The sequence below is a fragment of the Rhinoderma darwinii genome (assembly GCF_050947455.1).
Source record: "Rhinoderma darwinii isolate aRhiDar2 chromosome 1 unlocalized genomic scaffold, aRhiDar2.hap1 SUPER_1_unloc_1, whole genome shotgun sequence".
Taxonomy (NCBI): domain Eukaryota; kingdom Metazoa; phylum Chordata; class Amphibia; order Anura; family Rhinodermatidae; genus Rhinoderma; species Rhinoderma darwinii.
Window position 1 is genome coordinate 517,501 of NW_027461645.1, and position 7,500 is coordinate 525,000.

A 7,500-nucleotide genomic window follows, 5' to 3' on the forward strand; every position below is an offset into this window, starting at 1 on the left:
TGAGATAGCTCCACCTCAGGAGAATCGTTGGTGTTACCTCCCTCCCAGTTGTCTAATAAAGGCTCCTTTCCATATTTAGAAAAAAAGCTCATAACTTTTAAATTAATAAACCAGGTATTAGAAAACGTCCTCAGAAAATTCATTTCTCCCTTGCAAGATGATTGGACTAATCTCCTTCCGTGGCCAGAATTTGCCTATAATAATTATACTGGGGAATCTACGTAATCTTCTCCTTTCTTTCTGGTCTATTGGCAACATCCGAAAGTTGCTCTATCAGTCCCAACTTTATCTGAGGTCCCAGCAGCTAATCTGTCCCATGCTGACTTCCTGCGCATTTAAAAGGAAGCAATGGAGGCTATTGTCAAAGCTGAAAGATGCAGACTTCCTCCTTACTTTTGTCCTGGAGACAAAGTCTGGCTGTTTTGTAAGCACCCAAAGTCTGGCTGTCTTTTAATGCCTTTAGTTTCGACAGCAGCAACCTCTGCGCTTCCAATGATAAACTTACTGAGCTCAGCAGGGTCTTGGGGCAGAGTTTTTTTTATCTGTAGTCGTGGCCGAGTGGTTAAGGCGATGGACTAGAAATCCATTGGGGTCTCCCCACGCAGGTTCAAATCCTGCCGACTACGTCTTGAATTTTCTGCCTCCGTGAAGCGATAAAAATAAGGTAATACGCTTGTGCTAGGTAACAAAGAAGTTTAGTTGCAGTCATATCGTGATTATGCCGTACTCCACTGCTCTGTCACTAATCAGATGCCGGACCCTACATTTAAAGAGGCTCTGTACCCAGTTTATTAATTCCCTATTTACTAATCTAATAGGCGCTTTGCTGCTGATAATTACAGTGTGGTTTGATTTTTTTTTTTAAACGTGTATCATTTGCAAAGTTATGATCATTTTTCTAAATATGCTAATGTGGCTCTAATTGCCAAATAGGAGGTGACTTTCTTTTCACTCTGGGCAGTGCAATGTTTTCTGTATGACCATGTCCAACCACCATACATTCTACCCCTTCCCGTCCCAGCAAAACACAACGTGATCATATAGAATACAGCTTCTATAACCACTTGTGTGTTTAACTGACGATATCTCAGGTTCTCGCACAGCTAGAACTGCGGTCCTGGTGTCATATGAAAGACTAGAATCTCCTCTTTCATATGCCACCAGAACCACTGTTCTAGGTAGTCCCCAGCCCGAGATATGGCTGTTTGAATTGATCCCCCTTCCCTCCAGCTTTAGTCATTTACACTGTGAAGCAACTTCATGCCGATTGGACAGTGTCAGAGGCTGTGAGATAGCTCCACCTCAGGAGAATCGCTGGTGTTACCTCCCTCCCAGTTGTCTAATAAAGGCTCCTTTCCATATTTAGAAAAAAAGCTCATAACTTTTAAATTAATAAACCAGGTATTAGAAAACGTCCTCAGAAAATTCATTTCTCCCTTGCAAGATGATTGGACTAATCTCCTTCCGTGGCCAGAATTTGCCTATAATAATTATACTGGGGAATCTACGTAATCTTCTCCTTTCTTTCTGGTCTATTGGCAACATCCGAAAGTTGCTCTATCAGTCCCAACTTTATCTGAGGTCCCAGCAGCTAATCTGTCCCATGCTGACTTCCTGCGCATTTAAAAGGAAGCAATGGAGGCTATTGTCAAAGCTGAAAGATGCAGAATTCCTCCTTACTTTTGTCCTGGAGACAAAGTCTGGCTGTTTTGTAAGCACCCAAAGTCTGGCTGTCTTTTAATGCCTTTAGTTTCGACAGCAGCAACCTCTGCGCTTCCAATGATAAACTTACTGAGCTCAGCAGGGTCTTGGGGCAGAGTTTTTTTTATCTGTAGTCGTGGCCGAGTGGTTAAGGCGATGGACTAGAAATCCATTGGGGTCTCCCCACGCAGGTTCAAATCCTGCCGACTACGTCTTGAATTTTCTGCCTCCGTGAAGCGATAAAAATAAGGTAATACGCTTGTGCTAGGTAACAAAGAAGTTTAGTTGCAGTCATATCGTGATTATGCCGTACTCCACTGCTCTGTCACTAATCAGATGCCGGACCCTACATTTAAAGAGGCTCTGTACCCAGTTTATTAATTCCCTATTTACTAATCTAATAGGCGCTTTGCTGCTGATAATTACAGTGTGGTTTGATTTTTTTTTTTAAACGTGTATCATTTGCAAAGTTATGATCATTTTTCAAAATATGCTAATGTGGCTCTAATTGCCAAATAGGAGGTGACTTTCTTTTCACTCTGGGCAGTGCAATGTTTTCTGTATGACCATGTCCAACCACCATACATTCTACCCCTTCCCGTCCCAGCAAAACACAACGTGATCATATAGAATACAGCTTCTATAACCACTTGTGTGTTTAACTGACCATATCTCGGGTTCTCGCACAGCTAGAACTGCGGTCCTGATGTCATATGAAAGACTAGAATCTCCTCTTTCATATGCCACCAGAACCACTGTTCTAGGTAGTCCCCAGCCCGAGATATGGCTGTTTGAATTGATCCCCCTTCCCTCCAGCTTTAGTCATTTACACTGTGAAGCAACTTCATGCCGATTGGACAGTGTCAGAGGCTGTGAGATAGCTCCACCTCAGGAGAATCGCTGGTGTTACCTCCCTCCCAGTTGTCTAATAAAGGCTCCTTTCCATATTTAGAAAAAAAGCTCATAACTTTTAAATTAATAAACCAGGTATTAGAAAACGTCCTCAGAAAATTCATTTCTCCCTTGCAAGATGATTGGACTAATCTCCTTCCGTGGCCAGAATTTGCCTATAATAATTATACTGGGGAATCTACGTAATCTTCTCCTTTCTTTCTGGTCTATTGGCAACATCCGAAAGTTGCTCTATCAGTCCCAACTTTATCTGAGGTCCCAGCAGCTAATCTGTCCCATGCTGACTTCCTGCGCATTTAAAAGGAAGCAATGGAGGCTATTGTCAAAGCTGAAAGATGCAGAATTCCTCCTTAGGCCCCATGCACACGACCGTGTTCGGTCCGTGATATACGGTCCGCATGTCGGCTGCATGTCCCGGACCGAACACAGTGCAGGGAGTCGGGCTCCTAGCATCACACTTATCTATGACGATAGGGGTCACTGCCTGTCCGCGGAACTACTGTCCCGTACTGTAATCATGTTTTAGTGTGTGACAGTAGTTACGTGGATAGGCAGTGACACCTAGCGTCATAGATAAGTATGATGCTAGGAGCCCGGCTCCCTGTACTTTGTACGGTCCGGGACAAGCGGCCGACATGCGGACCGTATATCACGGACCGAACACGGTCGTGTGCATGAGGCCTTACTTTTGTCCTGGAGACAAAGTCTGGCTGTTTTGTAAGCACCCAAAGTCTGGCTGTCTTTTAATGCCTTTAGTTTCGACAGCAGCAACCTCTGCGCTTCCAATGATAAACTTACTGAGCTCAGCAGGGTCTTGGGGCAGAGTTTTTTTTATCTGTAGTCGTGGCCGAGTGGTTAAGGCGATGGACTAGAAATCCATTGGGGTCTCCCCACGCAGGTTCAAATCCTGCCGACTACGTCTTGAATTTTCTGCCTCCGTGAAGCGATAAAAATAAGGTAATACGCTTGTGCTAGGTAACAAAGAAGTTTAATTGCAGTCATATCGTGATTATGCCGTACTCCACTGCTCTGTCACTAATCAGATGCCGGACCCTACATTTAAAGAGGCTCTGTACCCAGTTTATTAATTCCCTATTTACTAATCTAATAGGCGCTTTGCTGCTGATAATTACTGTGTGGTTTGATTTTTTTTTTTAAACGTGTATCATTTGCAAAGTTATGATCATTTTTCAAAATATGCTAATGTGGCTCTAATTGCCAAACAGGAGGTGACTTTCTTTTCACTCTGGGCAGTGCAATGTTTTCTGTATGACCATGTCCAACCACCATACATTCTACCCCTTCCCGTCCCAGCAAAACACAACGTGATCATATAGAATACAGCTTCTATAACCACTTGTGTGTTTAACTGACGATATCTCAGGTTCTCGCACAGCTAGAACTGCGGTCCTGGTGTCATATGAAAGACTAGAATCTCCTCTTTCATATGCCACCAGAACCACTGTTCTAGGTAGTCCCCAGCCCGAGATATGGCTGTTTGAATTGATCCCCCTTCCCTCCAGCTTTAGTCATTTACACTGTGAAGCAACTTCATGCCGATTGGACAGTGTCAGAGGCTGTGAGATAGCTCCACCTCAGGAGAATCGCTGGTGTTACCTCCCTCCCAGTTGTCTAATAAAGGCTCCTTTCCATATTTAGAAAAAAAGCTCATAACTTTTAAATTAATAAACCAGGTATTAGAAAACGTCCTCAGAAAATTCATTTCTCCCTTGCAAGATGATTGGACTAATCTCCTTCCGTGGCCAGAATTTGCCTATAATAATTATACTGGGGAATCTACGTAATCTTCTCCTTTCTTTCTGGTCTATTGGCAACATCCGAAAGTTGCTCTATCAGTCCCAACTTTATCTGAGGTCCCAGCAGCTAATCTGTCCCATGCTGACTTCCTGCACATTTAAAAGGAAGCAATGGAGGCTATTGTCAAAGCTGAAAGATGCAGAATTCCTCCTTACTTTTGTCCTGGAGACAAAGTCTGGCTGTTTTGTAAGCACCCAAAGTCTGGCTGTCTTTTAATGCCTTTAGTTTCGACAGCAGCAACCTCTGCGCTTCCAATGATAAACTTACTGAGCTCAGCAGGGTCTTGGGGCAGAGTTTTTTTTATCTGTAGTCGTGGCCGAGTGGTTAAGGCGATGGACTAGAAATCCATTGGGGTCTCCCCACGCAGGTTCAAATCCTGCCGACTACGTCTTGAATTTTCTGCCTCCGTGAAGCGATAAAAATAAGGTAATACGCTTGTGCTAGGTAACAAAGAAGTTTAGTTGCAGTCATATCGTGATTATGCCGTACTCCACTGCTCTGTCACTAATCAGATGCCGGACCCTACATTTAAAGAGGCTCTGTACCCAGTTTATTAATTCCCTATTTACTAATCTAATAGGCGCTTTGCTGCTGATAATTACAGTGTGGTTTGATTTTTTTTTTTAAACGTGTATCATTTGCAAAGTTATGATCATTTTTCAAAATATGCTAATGTGGCTCTAATTGCCAAATAGGAGGTGACTTTCTTTTCACTCTGGGCAGTGCAATGTTTTCTGTATGACCATGTCCAACCACCATACATTCTACCCCTTCCCGTCCCAGCAAAACACAACGTGATCATATAGAATACAGCTTCTATAACCACTTGTGTGTTTAACTGACCATATCTCGGGTTCTCGCACAGCTAGAACTGCGGTCCTGATGTCATATGAAAGACTAGAATCTCCTCTTTCATATGCCACCAGAACCACTGTTCTAGGTAGTCCCCAGCCCGAGATATGGCTGTTTGAATTGATCCCCCTTCCCTCCAGCTTTAGTCATTTACACTGTGAAGCAACTTCATGCCGATTGGACAGTGTCAGAGGCTGTGAGATAGCTCCACCTCAGGAGAATCGCTGGTGTTACCTCCCTCCCAGTTGTCTAATAAAGGCTCCTTTCCATATTTAGAAAAAAAGCTCATAACTTTTAAATTAATAAACCAGGTATTAGAAAACGTCCTCAGAAAATTCATTTCTCCCTTGCAAGATGATTGGACTAATCTCCTTCCGTGGCCAGAATTTGCCTATAATAATTATACTGGGGAATCTACGTAATCTTCTCCTTTCTTTCTGGTCTATTGGCAACATCCGAAAGTTGCTCTATCAGTCCCAACTTTATCTGAGGTCCCAGCAGCTAATCTGTCCCATGCTGACTTCCTGCGCATTTAAAAGGAAGCAATGGAGGCTATTGTCAAAGCTGAAAGATGCAGAATTCCTCCTTACTTTTGTCCTGGAGACAAAGTCTGGCTGTTTTGTAAGCACCCAAAGTCTGGCTGTCTTTTAATGCCTTTAGTTTCGACAGCAGCAACCTCTGCGCTTCCAATGATAAACTTACTGAGCTCAGCAGGGTCTTGGGGCAGAGTTTTTTTTATCTGTAGTCGTGGCCGAGTGGTTAAGGCGATGGACTAGAAATCCATTGGGGTCTCCCCACGCAGGTTCAAATCCTGCCGACTACGTCTTGAATTTTCTGCCTCCGTGAAGCGATAAAAATAAGGTAATACGCTTGTGCTAGGTAACAAAGAAGTTTAATTGCAGTCATATCGTGATTATGCCGTACTCCACTGCTCTGTCACTAATCAGATGCCGGACCCTACATTTAAAGAGGCTCTGTACCCAGTTTATTAATTCCCTATTTACTAATCTAATAGGCGCTTTGCTGCTGATAATTACTGTGTGGTTTGATTTTTTTTTTTAAACGTGTATCATTTGCAAAGTTATGATCATTTTTCAAAATATGCTAATGTGGCTCTAATTGCCAAACAGGAGGTGACTTTCTTTTCACTCTGGGCAGTGCAATGTTTTCTGTATGACCATGTCCAACCACCATACATTCTACCCCTTCCCGTCCCAGCAAAACACAACGTGATCATATAGAATACAGCTTCTATAACCACTTGTGTGTTTAACTGACGATATCTCAGGTTCTCGCACAGCTAGAACTGCGGTCCTGGTGTCATATGAAAGACTAGAATCTCCTCTTTCATATGCCACCAGAACCACTGTTCTAGGTAGTCCCCAGCCCGAGATATGGCTGTTTGAATTGATCCCCCTTCCCTCCAGCTTTAGTCATTTACACTGTGAAGCAACTTCATGCCGATTGGACAGTGTCAGAGGCTGTGAGATAGCTCCACCTCAGGAGAATCGCTGGTGTTACCTCCCTCCCAGTTGTCTAATAAAGGCTCCTTTCCATATTTAGAAAAAAAGCTCATAACTTTTAAATTAATAAACCAGGTATTAGAAAACGTCCTCAGAAAATTCATTTCTCCCTTGCAAGATGATTGGACTAATCTCCTTCCGTGGCCAGAATTTGCCTATAATAATTATACTGGGGAATCTACGTAATCTTCTCCTTTCTTTCTGGTCTATTGGCAACATCCGAAAGTTGCTCTATCAGTCCCAACTTTATCTGAGGTCCCAGCAGCTAATCTGTCCCATGCTGACTTCCTGCACATTTAAAAGGAAGCAATGGAGGCTATTGTCAAAGCTGAAAGATGCAGAATTCCTCCTTACTTTTGTCCTGGAGACAAAGTCTGGCTGTTTTGTAAGCACCCAAAGTCTGGCTGTCTTTTAATGCCTTTAGTTTCGACAGCAGCAACCTCTGCGCTTCCAATGATAAACTTACTGAGCTCAGCAGGGTCTTGGGGCAGAGTTTTTTTTATCTGTAGTCGTGGCCGAGTGGTTAAGGCGATGGACTAGAAATCCATTGGGGTCTCCCCACGCAGGTTCAAATCCTGCCGACTACGTCTTGAATTTTCTGCCTCCGTGAAGCGATAAAAATAAGGTAATACGCTTGTGCTAGGTAACAAAGAAGTTTAGTTGCAGTCATATCGTGATTATGCCGTACTCCACT

General features: G+C 43.3%; 6 non-coding genes across 6 annotated transcripts; all 6 read left to right on the forward strand.

Moving 5' to 3' along the window:
- The first annotated feature begins 544 nt into the window (after window positions 1-544).
- Window positions 545-626, forward strand: TRNAS-AGA (transfer RNA serine (anticodon AGA)). Its single transcript has one exon. It is a non-coding gene; the product is annotated as a tRNA-Ser (tRNA).
- A 1,205-nt stretch (window positions 627-1,831) lies between these two features.
- Window positions 1,832-1,913, forward strand: TRNAS-AGA (transfer RNA serine (anticodon AGA)). Its single transcript has one exon. It is a non-coding gene; the product is annotated as a tRNA-Ser (tRNA).
- Window positions 1,914-3,450: 1,537 nt separating this feature from the next.
- Window positions 3,451-3,532, forward strand: TRNAS-AGA (transfer RNA serine (anticodon AGA)). The gene has a single exon. It is a non-coding gene; the product is annotated as a tRNA-Ser (tRNA).
- Window positions 3,533-4,737: 1,205 nt separating this feature from the next.
- Window positions 4,738-4,819, forward strand: TRNAS-AGA (transfer RNA serine (anticodon AGA)). The gene has a single exon. It is a non-coding gene; the product is annotated as a tRNA-Ser (tRNA).
- A 1,205-nt stretch (window positions 4,820-6,024) lies between these two features.
- TRNAS-AGA (transfer RNA serine (anticodon AGA)) lies at window positions 6,025-6,106 on the forward strand. The gene has a single exon. It is a non-coding gene; the product is annotated as a tRNA-Ser (tRNA).
- Window positions 6,107-7,311: 1,205 nt separating this feature from the next.
- TRNAS-AGA (transfer RNA serine (anticodon AGA)) lies at window positions 7,312-7,393 on the forward strand. The gene has a single exon. It is a non-coding gene; the product is annotated as a tRNA-Ser (tRNA).
- The last annotated feature ends 107 nt before the right edge of the window (window positions 7,394-7,500 follow it).